This window comes from Paramisgurnus dabryanus, chromosome 1 (assembly GCF_030506205.2).
Source record: "Paramisgurnus dabryanus chromosome 1, PD_genome_1.1, whole genome shotgun sequence".
NCBI classification, from domain to species: Eukaryota; Metazoa; Chordata; class Actinopteri; order Cypriniformes; family Cobitidae; genus Paramisgurnus; species Paramisgurnus dabryanus.
Genome location: NC_133337.1, coordinates 42,734,900 through 42,753,272, shown reverse-complemented (window position 1 = coordinate 42,753,272; position 18,373 = coordinate 42,734,900). Strand labels below are relative to the sequence as shown.

Here is an 18,373-nt window from a genome sequence, read left to right as displayed (position 1 = left end):
CTGATTGATCGGTTGAACCATTAGCATTTATCAAGCCAGTCTGATTAAACAATTGGAGAGAGAGAGAGAGAGAGAGAGAGAGAGAGAGAGAGAGAGAGAGAGAGACCACTGTTCCTTTTCTTTTCTCAAGAGCTCTCTCTCTTTCTATCTCTCTTGCTCTCTCTCTCTCTCTCTCTCTCTCTCTCTCTCTCGACTATGTTTGATTCATGCCAGTTGATTCACACTCCTCCATATACTGTGCGAAGGAACCCTCATCCCCATCTATAATTCACAGCATCTCTCTCTCTATTTCTCTCTGTGTATCTCCATTGCCTCGCTCACTGACCGTATCTTGTGCAGCTTTCGAAGCTTTGGCTAACACATTACGACGTTTAGAGGAGAGGAATCTTCGAAAGCAAGCAGGTAAGAGAGAATTCCCTTCCTTTCAATGCAAACTTCTCCATTTTGGAAAATCTAAGTGAATATTGATGGATTGAGATGCTGGTTTATGGATGCTGTGTTTGATTCAGCGGAGTTAAGTTAGTGAATATAGATATAAATGAGCAGGGTGGAGGGATACGGAGAGTTATAACTAGACGGAAAGTGAAAGACAGATGTTGGTTAATTTGATGGGAAAGGGGAGCACTCGGCATTGCCTCGCGTTGTGTAATTAGAGATGCTTTCTGAGAAAGTTATGTTGCTTGTGTCTAGCGCACACGTGCGTGTGTGCATGTGTGTGTGTGTGTAAGCGTCTGCTTGTTGTCATATGACTATTTTTCATCTGAAAAACCCCAAATGCACCCATTTTCATCGGCTCTTCTTGTTCAGGTGAAGATGATGTCTTTGCATGTGTGTTGATGAGAATAGCTCTTTATATACAGAATAGCTCGGTAATCGGTAATTTGTGGCAAAAACACATTTGCATTCCAACGCTGATGGACTTTGAAACTAACACACAGGCATGAATTAATGCACAAAACTGACCATAATGTGAGCATGGAAGATAAATGTTTGATGTGCTGGACTTAGTTGTATACTATTATTTGTATATTTAAATCTGCTGTAAGGGATAAATATCAAACCCAAGCTCACTCGACATACATACCTCTGTCTACATTTCTGCATAACCCAAAATACGTTGCTCCTGGTACATGTCGCCGGGTCCCCTAGCTAACCCCCCCCCCAAGCCCCCATCATTATAGCTCACCGTGACTTCCCAAAATAATATGTGATCCTGGAACAAAATTTTTTAAACGGCAATTACCCTTAACTCAAACCCTTACCATTTTTTACTCCTTATCTAAATCTAACAGTCTGTCAATTCCTCCAGAAAACATCGTGAGGCGCACTTACAAGTTTACATTTATTTCAAAAAGACATCTTTTGGAGTAGTTTATTGCAAAATTGGGACAAATAATGGACAGTATCACTTTGTGGCAGCGCAGCACGATAATTTAAAAATTTTGATTTTAATAATAATAGGGTCCCCTGGTTTTTATTTAAATTAAAATACGACATGAATTTAAAATTCTCGTGCTTCGCTACCACAAAGCGATACTGTCCATTATTTGTCCCAATTTCCTTAATGCTTATAGGAGGTCCAGGACCACTCCAGCAATTCAAACACTGCATATCGCTGAATATTTCGATGGAATGTCTTTTAGGGGCGTTTAGTTTTTGTCCGTTTTGTACGATTTGCTTTTGCCCCTGTGATGTTGGGATTAGGGGTGGAGTTTCATTAATGTTTTTTTTTTTTTTTTTTGATAATCGTATGTTTTTGGACGATTCAATTTGTACAAATTTAAATTAGCTAACTCATAAAATACGTATGAATTCTTGTGAGATCAGGCTGTCATTTGCGTGCAAACATGCAGCATGCCTAAGCGACTTATGCTGTCCTTGCAGTTTAATATTAAAGAGCACCTATTTCATTGCTAACAATATTTTGTGTATTTAGTTTAATACAATGTGTTTGCGTGGTTTATAGGTAAAAAAAACACACATTTTCCACATAAGTACATTTTTGTAGCTCCAGATTTCCCTGTCTTCCTGAAACGCATGGATTTGAAAAGCTCTGTGTCCCTGATAGGCCAGCAAATCTGTACGTTGTGATTAGCCTGAATACCTCTAACGTCAGATGGAAATGTGACGCTCTTTGCCATGTTTGAAAGATTTGCGCACAATGCAATGCTGACAGGAGTTAACTTAAGTCTGAAGGAATTATGATAATGTCGGTCTCGCCTACGTCACCAATCCCAGGAAGTAAACTGTTGCCTACAATCCGTGTGTTTGTTGTAGTCTAAGAAAAGAGATTTACGTTGGAGATGATAACTCTCGTCATCATTTACTTTTGGGTTTGTACCTCTTGCATATTGTTAACATGTACTAATACACACTTACACACCAAAGGACATGTAAAATCATGAATCAATTCTGACGGTAACTACATCAGATGTTTATCTGCCACAGTCACACAACCATGAACTGAAAAGTATTTGCCAATAATGTTCAGTATCTGCATTGTAACCTAGAATGGACCCACATAAAAAAATAAAAGAAAATAAAACAGTGCCTCTAGTGGACACTCACAATAAAAGATGAACCAGGAGCAGCGTATTTCAGGTTAGATTCCAATGAGCCTGAGTAGCAATATTTTTTTATAATTTTGGGGAGGTCTTTAAAAATTGAAGTTTTAGGGGGGAGACTGTATCGACCCAAAACCACCCACCCCAAGTAATCAACAGATATATCAGTAGCTGTCTGTATGTCCGTCTTCAACCAGTATGTGCAAGGTTGGTTGCCACACCACAGCTGATAAGAACCCTGACACACCATTGTAAATGCATTGGCTTACAATCTCACCTCATAAGCACAGCCATAAACCCACTTCTGTAAACAGACCCAGGCCGAGCAGAGATATCTGTGTTCAGAAATTCACCGAAGCAAATGGTATGTGACACGCCTGAATCTTTCCCCTCTTCTCTGCTGTGGTATTAAAGCCATCAGCTGCACTTTAGGAGCCAAATGTCTTTAAAAGAAAGACAGAAGGCTGTGCTATTGTCTGAGTCTGGTTGAAAAAAGAGATAGATGCATTAGTCAAGGATGCGAGCTGTCTGAGGAAGAAAAGGGAGAAAGAAGAACAAGGTTTTCTGTCGAACTGTGTATTTCTTTTCGGTTTTGATCTTGCTTGAGTGATTTAAAATGGCTTGAGTTCAGAACAGGCGTAAATGATGCTGATGATTAGGCCTGCGGTGGCCCTTGTTTGTGTGTGCATGCTGACCCAAGCTATTGTGTTTGTGAGCTATAGGGTCATGAATCACTCTTGTTGATTAAAACGCCGCTAGCATCGGGGCTACGATTACGCAGCTGGTGCCGTTTCAGCTGGAGAGAACTAAAAGATAAAGCTCTACTATACTGTGACAACACTCCAGACTCAAAGTATGAAGTCAACATGAAACATTATTTGCAAACAGATGTTGAACAAAAAAATGTGTAAGACCAACTTAGGAGCTTCATGCCCAACCAGATGCCTCCTTTGATTGCAAAGCCTCAGAAGTGGATTTTAAGACATCTGTATATTTGTATCTTTGAAATGAATTGCACAGATATTAAAGGTAAGTAAAGGTAAATAGGTTGCATTTTGCGTTCTTTGCAGCACAAACGTTGTGGGTGCGAATCCCTGTGAACACACATATTGGTAAAATGAATCATTTGAATGCTTTGTGAAGGTGCTTTGTTTACTGTGAATATGTGCAATATAAGTTCTTTGGTTTCGTCCATCTTTGCTTTTTATTAGAGAAAAAGGTCATGCTGTGATGTAACTGGTCACGTTTCTACATGTGATAGGAATTCACAGGTCAGAGTTCACCAGATTTGAACTTTGGTATACAGTGAAATGCAAAATATCTTTGCACAGCCTTGCATTTTCGGTCTGACGCATTTGCATGTGTATTAATGGAAGGACAAGTGTAGTGAGACTACCACTTAAAGGGATAGTGACCCAAAAATGAAAAATCATTTACTCACCCTTATGTTTTTACAAACCTGTATATATTTCTTTAGAAGAAACGTAGGCCATCAAAATATAATCCTTTACGTGAGAGGCACTCGGGCGAAGGAAAAATGCCGGCTGTTGCTTGTTCTCACATGACATGATGCTAACACATTGACCCCAGGGGATCTTATTAAAAACTTTCCATTATTTTACTCGAAGTCAACAAAAATCAAGCAGGACCAAAACATTTTACAGCTGATCGCTGTCAAAAAGTTTTAGCGACGACGTCCCAAGTATAACTGCAGCAATGACAGTGTTCTTAATATGACAAAGTAAGTGTTTTGATTAATGCCATTAATTGTATTTTTTTTTCAGTGTATACTGATAAAGCAATCATGAGCCCTATTCACTTTTTTAACTACTATGTAAGTGAATGGGGCTTGTGATCAGCTTTCCGCCCTGTGACATTGGGTTCAGGAATGGGGTAATGTTTTCTAATAATCCTAGTTTTGTATGATTCCCTTTGTACAAATTTGCACAAAATAGTAAAAAAACTTGTAAAATACCTATGGATTCCCGTGAGACAGGTTGGTTAAGATTTTATCCTGTGTTGTTTTTCACATTAAAGGGATAGTTGGGCCAAAAATGATATTAAACCCATGATTTACCCCCCCCCCAAGCTGTCCGAGTTGCATATGTCCATCGTTTTTCAGACAAACACATTTTCAGATATTTTAGAAAATGTTTTAGATCTTTCAGTTGATTAAATGTAATGTTACGGGGTCCACCCATAGTCCACTACCTTCAAGTCCAAAAAAAGTGCGTCCATCCTTCACAAATTAAATCCAAACGGCTCCAGAATGATAAACAAAGGACTTCTGAGGGTAATCCGCGCGGTATCCATATTTAAAACTTTATTAACGTAAATAAATACCTTCCGGTAGCGCCGCCATCTTAGACTCCTCTGTATTCAGGAGAGAGGATTAGCGTAGTGTACGCACTTTTCTTAGTGACGTATGACAAATTCGGAGGGCGGGGGCACAGAGCAGCAGCAGAGTAGCCTCCGTAGGCTGCGTAAGCTCTCATCCTGAATGCGGAAGAAACTAAGATGGCGGCGCTACCAGAAGGTATTTTTTTTTTGTTAATAAAGTTTTAAATATGGATATTTCTACAACAACACCGCGCGGATTACCCTCAGAAGACCTTTGTTTATCATCCTGGTGCCGTTTGGATGTAATTTGTGAAGGATGGACGCACTTTTTTGGACATGAAGGTCGTGGACTATGGGTGGACCCCGTAACATTACATTTAATCAACTGAAAGATCTGAAACATTTTCTAAAATATCCGAAAATGTGTTTGTCTGAAAAACGATGTACATATGCAACTCGGCCAGCTTGGGGGTGAGTAAATCATGGGTTTAATATCATTTTTGGCTGAAATATCCCTTTAAGCAAAAACTTTACCACTTGACCTTAGTTCATTTATTCCGGGACATCACAAATCAATTATAAATGAAAGTATAACCAGATTTAGCCAAATTTACTAATTTGCATTTTTAGCCCTGGGCAGGTTGATGTTAAAACAAACATAGTGTTCGTAGCCATTTGTGTTTTAAGTTTTTAAAGCAAATGTTCATGTGCCTTGAATTAATTGTATTGTGGGTATTGAACCTGAATCCAGCCTGGAGCCACAGCCATTTTTATTTTAAATCAGTATGCACCACTGCATTGTAGACTAGAAAAGACACAGAGTCAATTTAGATTTCACGTTGATTTAAAATGAAGGTTTGTTTATGTTTGTGGTTGAACGGGTCATTTCTGATGGTGATGTCCAACTATTATTTTCATCATGGCTGTGTTGATCTCCGTGCTGGATCATTAGATGTTCATTAAGCTCTTACTGATGACACTAATGTTTATTAGAAACGGGTCTGAACCGCATCAAATAACCGAGTGACTCTGCTCACAGGGTTTCATCCAAAATGACTTTTTGGCCATGACTGGAGTTGATAATGAGAGCTAAACCATGACTGGATATTAGATAGGTTGTTCAGCAGTTGTGACGGTTGTTGGTATTATAAATAATTAAACTTTACTGATGTTTGTTAGAGGCGTAAACATAGACAATTGATTTATTGATTTATCCTAACCATGCTTAAAGTTTGTAGGAACCTTTGATACCAACAGTGAAGTTTTGCTGGTGGCCTGTGGTGGCGCTGTTCTACCATTAGATGGGTTATTTTCAAAATGGCATACTATACATTGAAAACTTACTACTCTAGTGCTTTTCATTGTTGCAGTTTTACATAAATACATTTAACAATGTATGACACTGTATATGGCAGTAAAAGTTGTATTGCAGTATGCACTCTATGCAAAAATGCTAGTTTGTTTACAATCCATGTTTGGGTAAAATATGGACAAACCCAACCACTGTGTTTAAATAAACCTTTACTGGGTTGTTTCAACCCAAAATATAGCCTTGTTTTAACTCATGGTTAGGTTAGATCGTTTTCGGACATCGCTCTACCCCCCCAACTCACCACTCTAATCTGTTCTATCCCACTTGGGATGGGGGAGTTCTCCGGGTTCGGGCCATACTCCGGATTCGGAGTTGGAGCTTCACTCTGAATCCAGAGCCCTCCCCCAGGACAGCATGCCAAAATATGCTTACTTTTGCAATCCGATTAGATGTAAGGGCGAACTCGTAATACCAACATTTGGGTTCGTCCATGTTTCACCCAAATATGGGTAACAACCCCATCTGTGAACTGTGCCCAATTTATGGAAATATGGAATACCGTATATAACCAATATAAAACAATATGTTTGCCAAAGTAAGCTTAGTATGTGAAGTACTTTATCCCACAATGCAATGCACTCAATTTAAGTAAGCGAGTCTTCCTTTCTAAACAGGTACATTTACATTTTATTCATTTGGCATTGACTTTCAAGCATTCGAGCTATACATTATCAGCATGTTTAATCCCAAGGATGCAAATCGGCAATCTTTTGCACTGTTTACTCGAAGCTTTATGTCTCAATGTCTTTAATATTGTTATGATGTCTGTTACATCATTAGTATGGCATTACTGTATTTAAAGCTGAGCTGATACAGTACAGTATATAGCTTAGACTGATTTATGAATTCTAGGAAATATGATAAATACAGTAAACACTCATATACAGTATTCATTAAACACTCAAGGCCAGTACAAGCTGATGTCCGTTTCAATTAAAGCGCATGTTCATTGTTGCGGTGAGATATCGTATTTTCAATCTGTATGATTGTACATTTATGAGATATAATGAATGAGGCTTTCTGGATTCTGATGTTTTATTCTGTTATCCGCTCATTGGGTTGTTATGCCTTGCAGCGAATAGATGTGTGCTGAATGGATTATGACTTTTTTCTTATGCACACACGCATTAGAGCTGAATGATATATTGAATATTTTAAATATATTTGCCATGCTGTTGTTCCTGACGCACATTAGCGACATGTACATCAATACGTTTTTATTTGCTTTCATGATGTAATAATTAGATTCGCCTGCCTTAGGCATTCATGTGTTCGTAAACATTGACAAAATCATCTTTTATCAGACGCATTTTATAGTCTTTCCAGAAAACTGACCAAAATATTGTTGACATATCATGCCCTACACAGATTAATATGTCAACCTAGGAAAAAACTACAGCTGAAGTGCATTCACTTTAAAGTCCCTGTAAAGTTAACCTTAAAGGGACACTCCATGACTGCAGTACCACTTTTAGCATAGCTTAGCACAATCCATTGAGTCATATAAGACCATTAGCATCACAAAAATAGAGTTTTGATATTTTTCCTATTTAAAACTTGACATTGTGAGCAAGACAGACAGAAAATTAAAAGTTGCGATTTTCTAGGCTGAAATGGCTAGGAACTATACTCTCATTCTGGCGTAATAATCAAGGACTTGCTGCCGTAACATGGCTGCAGGAGGCGTAATGATATTACGCAGCAGCTGAAAATAGTCCCCTTAGTAACTTTCAAGAGCAGGGGACTATTTTGGGGCACTCCGTAATATCATTGTGCCTCCTACAACACATTTAATATTTGACTTTACAAGGACTTTAAATTTCGTTTTTTGGTTGTGCATTCCAATTAATATCAATTCAACTGCAGTGGGTTTGTTTTGATTAAAACCTCCATAACTTAAAAAAGTAGCACCATAAAACAAAATAATAACATGATAACATAACAATAAACATGTTTTGACAAAACATTTTTAAAAACGGAGTTATCTTGTTTTGCAACAAACTCTTCATATATACACCAAACCAGCATCAGCACCAGCACCAGCTAAACAAGCACCAAACCAGCAATAACACATACTGGTCATACCAGCAAGACCAACATATGTTGTGTTTTGGTGCTGGTATGCTGGTGACCACCAGCTAAACCAGCATCAAACCAGCATAGATCAGCAAAATTCTCATGCTGGTCCATACTGGTTTGATGCTGTTTTTTTTTCAGCAGGGTACATTATCCCAAGTACTTTCAATCTTTAAATTCAGAGAATTTGGGGATTTTAACCAATGTCCCGTCCCTGTTCATAGGGTTGCTTGTCCATGGCATCATTTCTGGGTCATCCTTGTTTCAGCTTTTGCTGTTAAAGAAAACTTTTTTGACTTTGTGGCACTGTGCAGACCAATCGACTTACAGTATGACATCACAGTATACCAAGAGTGATTCCAAAGCAGTACTGTTGCATCACTGTCTGTAACAACACAAACCAATTTGAATTGTAAATGCATGTCTGTCTGTAGATGTAAACACAAATAGCTTAAGGCACTAAAGATCTTACTGTAGTTTCCCAGAAGTAGAACATTGATGGAAAGCACATCGACTGTTTTGGCTCGTGTGTTTCAACAGATCCAGGACTCCCACCGCTCCTGGACTATGACTGGAAAAGAGATGTTATGAAAGAATGTACAGCATGCCTATAGGATGTGACGAATCAAATATGGACCAGTTTGAATGAAAACTGTAAACGAGCTGTGCTTCAGCCATTTGTTTTTATGGTTTTGTTATGCTAAATATTAATGTTGCACTCTGTTTCAGTGTGGTTCTTCTGCCAGAAATTATAATTACAGTGAATTGAGTGCATGTGATTTTAGGCAGAAAACAGATGTGGCGTTTAAAAAAAAAAGTAAAAGAGATGAGACAGATTTTCAGGCAAAATGACTAAAAGGGACAGGATGTGCATTACAGTATGTGCATGCAATGAAAGTTCCTGTTTGCAAGTGCAAAATACATAATAATGATATAAAGATGGACACATCTGACAAATTTATATTTTTTACTTACAAAGACCGGAAGCTGTTTTAGCTTTGCAACACAGCCATTTCTGCGATATCTGGGTATTTTGCAGCCCAGTCACATGAAATTACGTACATATAGTCACGTGATGCTGTCACGAATTTCCACGTTTTCCGTGATCGTATCACAAATTTCTGTTTATGTATCATCACTGTTTTGTCCTACTGTCTTACTATTTTCACTTCAGTTTAGGGTTGGATTTAAAAAAAAATTACATCCTTAACCAAACCCAAATCTAACCCTAACGCCATGCGACAATATTTTACAATTTTTAAAGTATAAAAAAATTAATCCGAAAAAATAGTATAAACCAATACTTCAACTGACATCCTAATGCAAACACCAAATCTAACCCTAAACCGAAGCGACAATGGTTTAAAAAATAGGAAAAAGCAGTTGAGTAACCAATAGGAAGTTTAGTTTTTAGAATCACATCCTAACCTTTATAGTTTTTACTTTTACATGTGGTCAATACGATTGCTTGACTTAAAGGCAGCACGGAAGTTCAAAATTCACTGGCGAGGCATGAAAGCATCACATTTGTCACATTTATTGGTATGCAGTTTGATGCATCAGATTTATGAATAAGTCATTGGTCATTTATGGCAATACAACAGTAATCTGCCATTTTATCTGCCAAATATAAAGAACAAATCCGTTATGATTTGAATATGCTGAGCCAGAATCTAAAATAAACGATGCCCTATTAATGTCATAACCTTGACAAACTGCAGTATGCTAGCATGAAATATTCAGTCTAACAATTTCAATAACTTTTTTTCACCACATACAGTATAGCAATTGATCTTTTTAAACTTCCCCATTAGAGCTACATTCTTTAAACTTATTTTAAAAGACTGCTTCATAATTGCATATCAATAGTATCACTTGACCTAAGCCAGTAAAGAGTTTCCATTTAGAGAGTATACTTCTAGAGTACCATGTTAAAACCTCATATTACCTTGAAGAGTAGCGTCCACATTAACCTGCGTGCCTACAGCGAGCTACAAACAGTGACCCTGACCTGGGTGCTGTGTGGCCTATGGGAAAGAGAGAATAAGGCAGCATGATTAATGGTCATGATTAACAGGTGAAGGAATGTGCTCTTATGGCCTAGAGCTTCATACTGCATTTATCTCATCAACCAACGCATCCTTTATAGAGGACAGCTTCCTCAAAGACTCAAAGTGACCTAGCCAGGGGGAGCTAAAGAAAAACGTAGGCGGGGATTTTGCAATGGTAATGCAACATGGAAGTAGGGCTGTAATAGTAAACAAAGATAGACATGGTAGGTAGTTACGGTAGATGTGGTCAATACGGTATATAGATAGATAGAAACTGTAGATTATAGATAGATAGATAGATAGATAGACAATAGGTAGATACGGTAGACAGATACGGTAGATAGATAAGGTAGACAGATAAGGTAGATAGAAAGATGCGGTAGACGGATACTGAAGACAGACACGGTAGACAAATACAGTACATTGATACTGTAGATAGACAGATACGGTAGACAGATGCGGTAGATAGACACAGTACACAGATACGGTAGACAGATAGATACGGTAGACAGATTCAGTAGATAGATTGATATGGTAGACAAAGATACAGTAGACAGATACAGTAGACAGATGCGGTAGATAGACACAGTACACAGATACGGTAGACAGATAGATACAATAGATAGATATGGTTGACAGATACAATAGGTAGATACGGTAGACAGATACTGTAGACAGATACGGTAGATAGATAAGGTAGACAGATAAGGTAGATAGATAGATGCGGTAGACTGATACTGAAGACAGACACGGTAGACAGATACATTACATTGATACTGTAGATAGACAGATACGGTAGACAGATGCGGTAGATAGACACAGTTCACAGATACGGTAGACAGATTTAGTAGATAGATTGATATGGTAGACAAAGATACAGTTGACAGATACGGTAGACAGATGCGGTAGATAGACACAGTACACAGATACGGTAGATAGAAAAATACGGTAGACAGATTCAGTAGATAGATTGATATGGTAGACAAAGATACAGTAGACAGAAACGGTAGACAGATACAATAGATAGATATGGTAGACAGACACTGTAGACAGACACGGTAGACAGATACGTTACATTGATACTGTAGATAGACAGATACGCCAGACAGATACGGTAGACAGATAAAGTAGATAGATTGATACGGTAGACAGATACTGTAGACAGACACGGTAGACCGATACGGTATATTGCTACTGTAGGTAGACAGACACTGTAGACAGATATGTTACATTGATACTGTAGATAGACAGATACGGCAGACAGATAGATATCGTAGACAGACAGACACGGTAGACAGATACAGTAGACCGATAGATATGGTAGACAGATACGGTAGACATATATGGTAGATAGATTGATACAGTAGACAGATAGATACGGTAGACAGATACGGTAGAAAGATAACGTTAGACAGATACGGTATATTGATACTGTATATAAACAGATACGGTATATTGATACTGTATATAAACAGATACGGTAGACAGATACGGTAGACAGATACTGTAGACAGATATGTTACATTGATACTGTAGATAGACAGATATGGCAGACAGATAGATACCATAGACAGTCAGACAGGGTAGACAGACATGGTAGACAGATAGATACGGTAGACAGATAGACACGGTAGACAGATACAGTAGATAGATAGATACGGTAGACAGATACAGTAGACAGATACTGTAGACAGATACAGTAGATAGATAGATACGGTAGACAGATACAGTAGACAGATACTGTAGACAGATACGGTAGACAGATACGGTAGGTAGGCCCTGTCCCAAATGGCACACTCCAGACTTGTGGACCTCCTCAGATTCCACACTTTGATGACTTCATGTAGTGCAGACTTTATGGACCATTGACGCAAGTCCAAGAGGGCGCACCGGAGTCGTATATAGGGACAGACTCGAGCGACACGGCGGAAGAGAAGTTACTCATCAGTGTGAACTCCTCCCTTCCGCCGTCTGATTGGTCCGATTGCTCTTTCATAAGGACTTCTGGGTTGCCGAAGATCGCATCATGGGTGCAAAGGGGGCACTGATGAGCACACTTCAGGGCGTAAAAATGACAGATGGGACACCCGACGGACCCGTAGACTAAGCGAGCATGCACAATATAAGGCCACGAGACCAAATGTCCACATGAAGTGTGCCATACAGGGCCTAAAGATACGGTAGACGGATAGATATGGTAGACAGACATGGTAGATAGCTAGATACGGTAAATAGACAGATTCATTGATTCATTTTCTGATCCATTCTTTGATTGATTAAACAGACAGCACATTTGACAGATAGACAGACTGACAGATGGATTCATTGATTCATTATGTGATTCATTCTTTGATTAATTAAACAGACAGCACATTTGACAGATAGACAGACCGACAAATAGATTCATTGATTCATTTTCTGATTCATTATCTGATTCATTCTTTAATTCATTCTCTCATTGATTAAACAAACAGTGACTTAATAGATAGACAGACAGACAGAGAGAAAGATTGATTCATTAATTCATACTCTGATTCATTCTTAGATTCTTTCTCTGATTTAACAAACAGACAGACCGATAGATAGAGTTGCTGATTCAGAGTCATTCTCTGATTCATTTTTTTCTGATTGTTTAAACAAACAGTCCTTTTGATAGATAGACAAACAGACAGAAACGGATTTATTTACTGTATTGTCACCCCCAGGGGCTGGCTATGTTTGACTAGAAGCCACGCCCCTTCTCAACTCCCACCTCGAGGAGGTCCCCAAAGCCAACCCAATGACCAGACAAACACGGGAACAGGTAAGTAAAATTTAAAACAAGCTTTATTTGATTTAAATATTTAAAAGAACTGGGGAAATGGGGAAAGGGGAAATTAAAACTAATGGGCTTCTTCTCCTCCCTCCAGGGAGACTGCAGCCACGGGCAGACAGGGGCAGGGGCAACAGGGGTGCAAACCACCGTAAGCCGGGGGAAAGGGGAAACGTCAGGCTCCGGCCTGGACCCTGCTAACCGTGGCGCCCTCCTTCTTCCTTCCTGGAGGCAGAACAAATTCAGTGTGACTGGTAAGGAGATTTTCCGTTGTCTGCGTACCTTTCCTCTGTTCGGCAGGGGGTCCTCGCCCCGCGTGCCTTCAGGTTCCCCGTCCCGCGTGCCTTCAGGTTCCCCGTCGTACGTTCACCCTCGTTCTCCTTGCTCCCCACAGGTGGTCACTGCGACACAAAAGCACTGTTAACTTGGACTTTGAGTATTCCTCACCGGCTCTGCTGCTTACAGCTCTCTGGGTAGGTATCACTTTACACAGTCTGTTCTCCAATTATTCACTCTCGTTCTCCTTTCTCTCCACAGGCGGCCACTAGGACACAAAGACACTGTTACTTGGACTTCGAGTATTTCTCACCGGCTCTGCTGTTTACAGCTCTCTGGGTAGGTATCACGTTACACAGTCTGTTCTCCAATTATTCACTCTCGTTCTCCTTTCTCTCCACAGGCGGCCACTAGGACACAAAGACACTGTTACTTGGACTTCGAGTATTTCTCACCGGCTCTGCTGTTTACAGCTCTCTGGGTAGGTATCACGTTACACAGTCTGTTCTCCGAATGTTCACTCTCGTTCTCCTTTCTCTCCACAGGTGGCCACTAGGACACAAAACACTGTTACGTGGGCTTTGGATGCTTCTCGCCTGCTCTGCTTCTTACAGCTCTTGATAAGTATGGTTTCCTCCGTAGGTCAGCAGAGGGGCGAAGATCACACACCGCCTCACCGGGTCGAGCGCTGCCCTATCTCCACTGCCCGTAGGGCGATCGAATCCTGGACAGGGGCGCCCCTTTGTAGAGACCGCGGGGGCGGCGGACCCTTTCGCTTCTGACTCTGCGACAAGGACCGACACAGGTAAGTTTGCACCACGAATATTTCCAATATTGTACTCACAGTCACTGACAGCTCTTGATCTGCGTCCCTTCACACTCCAAAACAGCACACTGCGTATGGTAGCTGTAAATTCTGAGGTCGTTAGCCTCTCCGTCCTCTGCCCAGTAGAAGAATGGGTGATGCGGGGCTTCGTCTGACAAGACACACAGCAACCCACAGCAAATACATAGCACCACTCCAACGTGAAAAGCTTATTAATTGCAAAGTCTCACTCACCACACTATAAGTGTACACAACAAAGGAAACGCCCGGCGTCCTCCACTTCACTTGGGCTGAAATAAGGGCGATGGAAATACGACCAGAATAGTGTTTTGTTGCTGTGGCTGCTTGGATTGACGCTTCTAACGGCTCGCCCACCACGCTGTTTTAGGGGTAGGGCCGCCCTCCTTCTCCTGGAGGTTTCCAACGATTACACAGGTTAATTTCTGCAAGTTGCTCCACACCAAAATGTATACTCACAGCGGATAGCCTTTGTTTACGTTGTACAACCAGGTCGTTTTTCTTCCTGCTTTACTCCTTCAAAAGTGCTGTTTAGACCAAGGTTCCTTCTACCCATAGGATTTTCCTTTCACTCCAGTATGTCCACCGCAGACTACAACGAGAGAGAGAGAGATGGAGAGAGAAATATAGACAGCCACCACGTCTAGCAATGAGCACAGCTCCGTTCCTCAGCACACACTACCGACCCTCAACTGTGATTTAACTGTGCTTTTTATACTCCTCCATGTACTCCAGCTGTCCAATTACCGGGCGATCTCTTTAACTATACACAGCTGTGCTCAATCGGCTGATTACAGCCTTCGCGAAACTGCCGGATGTCCGGTGTTTCCGTTCTCCGGTCTGGACGGAAACATCCGGGCGGAACCAAACTTCCTCAACTTTTGGTTCCGCCCTGAAAAGATCGTCACCTTGTGACATCCTCCCCCGCCAATGCATTCTAGTCCCTGGAATGCCTTCGAGTCGTCCACTCACCGTAACGGGAAGGGGGTCGGCCTCGATTCTCCCGTTGGGAGCGCCTCACAGGGGAGTCAGGTTCAGCGGGCTCGGGCACAACCTCTGGTTGTCTCTGGGCGGCCGGGGGTTCGGCTGGCTCTGGTACTGGCTCTGGTTGTCTCTGGGCGGCCGGGGGTTCAACTGGCTCAGGTGCTAGCTCTGGCTCTCCTGGGGCAGCCGGGGGTGGTGCCACCACGGGTAGGCCTGGTACCACAGCCCATCCTTCCATCCAGGGGGCCGTCGGTGCCGGTTCCGTAACTACCTCTTTCGCGACCTCGGGATAATTTGGGCAAGGGCGAATCATGTTTCGGTGTACCACACGTTCAGGGCCGGCCTTCCCTTCCGGCCGGATGGTATACACCGGCTGTCCCGGTCTCTGTTGCCTGCAGACTACGTACGGGGTGGTCTCCCAACGGTCACTCAACTTTCCTTTGCCTTGCCGCCGATTGTCTCGTACCAAGACTCTCTCTCCTGGTAACAAGGGGGCGTCCCGGGCCGTCCGGTTGTACAACCGCTTGTTCTTTTCCCCTGTGGCCCGTATCTTCTGGGATACCTGTTCGTAGGCAAAGTGCAGCCGTTGGTGGTGGCGCCCCACCCATTCCGTCACGCTCCCTTCCTCCTGACCAGCGGCCACTCCCAAGACCAGGTCCGTGGGCATCCGCACATGTCTGCCGAACATCAGATAAGTGGGGGCATACCCCGTCGTACTATGGACGCTGTTATTATAGGCTTGTAAAAGGTTCGGTAGAGCACTCACCCAATCGCTCTGCTTCTGTTGATCCAGGGTCCCTAGGAGCCCCAACAGGGTCTGATTAAACCTCTCACAGCAGCCGTTTCCTTGAGGGTGATACGACGTCGTATGGGTCTTAGTGCACCCCTACAGCTGGCATAATTCTCGGATCACCTTCGATTCGAAATTGGCCCCTTGATCTGAGTGCAAGAACTCTGGACATCCGAACGTTTGGAAGACGTGCCGCCATAGAACCGTTGCGGTGGTGTTTGCCGTCTGATCAAGGGTGGGAACTGCCCATGCGTATTTTGTGAACAGGTCGGTGATCACTAAGATGTTCGGATAGCGGTCCTGTGGCCGGCCCAGTGTCAGGAAATCCATCGCCATGATGTGGTGGGGGGCTTTGGCATGGATGGGTACCATCGGCGCTCGAGCCTCTCGTCGAGATTTGAACAACATACACCTGGGGCAAGCTTGGACCAAGCTGCGTACTGATGCTTCCAGCCCCGGCCAGTAGAAAAACCTGCGCAGCAGAGATACTGTTCGTTCTTGTCCCTGGTGCCCCAGCTGATCATGGTAGGCGGACACCAAGGCTGCTGCTTGATCGGCGGGCACCACGATCTGGCGCACCTCCTCGCCCAGCTTCGGGTCACTAACCTTTCGGCAAAGCACCCCTTCTTGTAGTTCCAGCTTGTCCCACTGTCCCAGCAGTCTTTTTCCCGTCTCTGTCTGGGTCAGTCTCTCAGACGACGTTGGCCGTCGGCCCTGCTCCACCCACATCTTCACCTGACACACATCCTGATCCTGGGCCTGCCTCGCTTTCCACCGACAGGGGTCCCAGCCCCAGTTCCCCGGTACCGCCTCCTGCTGGCCTCCTGGTGCTTCCACGGCCCCTATCAGATAGCCTTCCCTCTGGCTATCTTCTTCCTGGCCCCCCCGGCACCCGGGGTTGTCCACCTCTGGTAGTCGGGACAAGACATCCGCGTTCGTGTGCTCTCGCCCAGGCCGATACTGCAGTTGGTAATCAAAATTTGCAAGTTGTGCCACCCAGCGCTGCTCCACAGCTCCCAACTTCGCTGTCTGCAAATGCACCAAAGGATTATTGTCCGTAATCACCGTTACCTTAGCACCCCAGAGGTAGTCCTTAAACTTCTCGCTCAGGGCCCACTTCAGGGCCAGCAGTTCCAGTTTGAATGAGCTGTAGTTTGCATCGTTCCTCTCAGCTGGGTGGAGGCTTCGGCTTGCGTAGGCAATCACCCGTTCTGTTCCCGCTTGTCGTTGGGCCAAGACCGCTCCCAACCCCAGGTTGCTAGCGTCTGTATACAAGATAAATGGTTGAGTAAAGTCTGCATAGGCCAAGATAGGAGCCTGTAACAATTCCTGCTTCAATCTCTGAAAAGCCGCCTCACAGGACTCATCCCAGTTAATAGGGGGTGACCCCCGTCCCCGGTTCCGCCCTGTACCGACCAGCAGCTGGTTAAGCGGCTTAGTAATCTTTGAAAAATCTTTTATAAACCGTCTGTAGTATCCCACAAACCCTAGAAATGATCGCACTTGCCTCACAGTCTTGGGTGCACTCCAATCTCTTACCGCAGAGACTTTCCCAGGGTCTGACCACCCCAGCAGCGCTGACCACGTGACCCAGGAACTGGACTTCTCGCCTCAACAGATGGCATTTATCGGTTTGTAACTTCAGCCCATATTTCTCCAATGCCTGGAAAACCTCTTCGAGGTGTCGGAGGTGGGAATCGAAATCTGGGGAGTACACAATTACATCATCTAAATATACCAAGACTGACTCCATTAACTGACCTCCAAGACAGCGCTGCATCAGGCGTTGGAACGTGGCTGGGGCGTTACAGAGCCCGAAGGGCATCCGTTCCCACTCGAATAATCCAAACGGGGTCGTGAAGGCGGTCTTCTCCCTATCGGCCTCGGCCACCGGCACCTGCCAATACCCACTGGCCAGATCCAGAGTGGAGTACCACGCAGACCGCGTGAGACCGGCAAGGGAGTCCTCAATCCGTGGTAGGGGAAAAGCGTCTTTTTTGGTCACCAGGTTGAGCTTACGATAGTCCACACAAAACCTCCAAGCTCCCGACTTTTTCTGGACAAGCACGATGGGGGCTGCCCATGGGCTACTGCTTTCCCGGACGATGCCCCGCCCCAGCATGCCCTGCAATAGTGAGCGTACCTCTGTATACAAGGTGGGTGGGATCGGCCGGTACCTCTCCCTACTTGGTCCTGCATCTCCAGTCGGGATATGATGTTCCACCACCTTAGTGCATCCGTAATCCTCCTCGTGTCTTGCAAAC

General features: G+C 43.1%; 1 protein-coding gene across 1 annotated transcript in view; it reads left to right on the top strand.

The window, feature by feature from the left end:
• The first annotated feature begins 280 nt into the window (after nucleotides 1-280).
• LOC135744534 (cadherin-18) overlaps nucleotides 281-18,373 on the top strand; it is a 305,028-nt gene continuing 286,935 nt past the window's right edge. The window contains exon 1 of the mRNA XM_073815065.1: nucleotides 281-402. The gene's annotated coding sequence lies outside the window, so the exon portion shown is untranslated. The remainder of the gene's footprint in view (nucleotides 403-18,373) is intronic.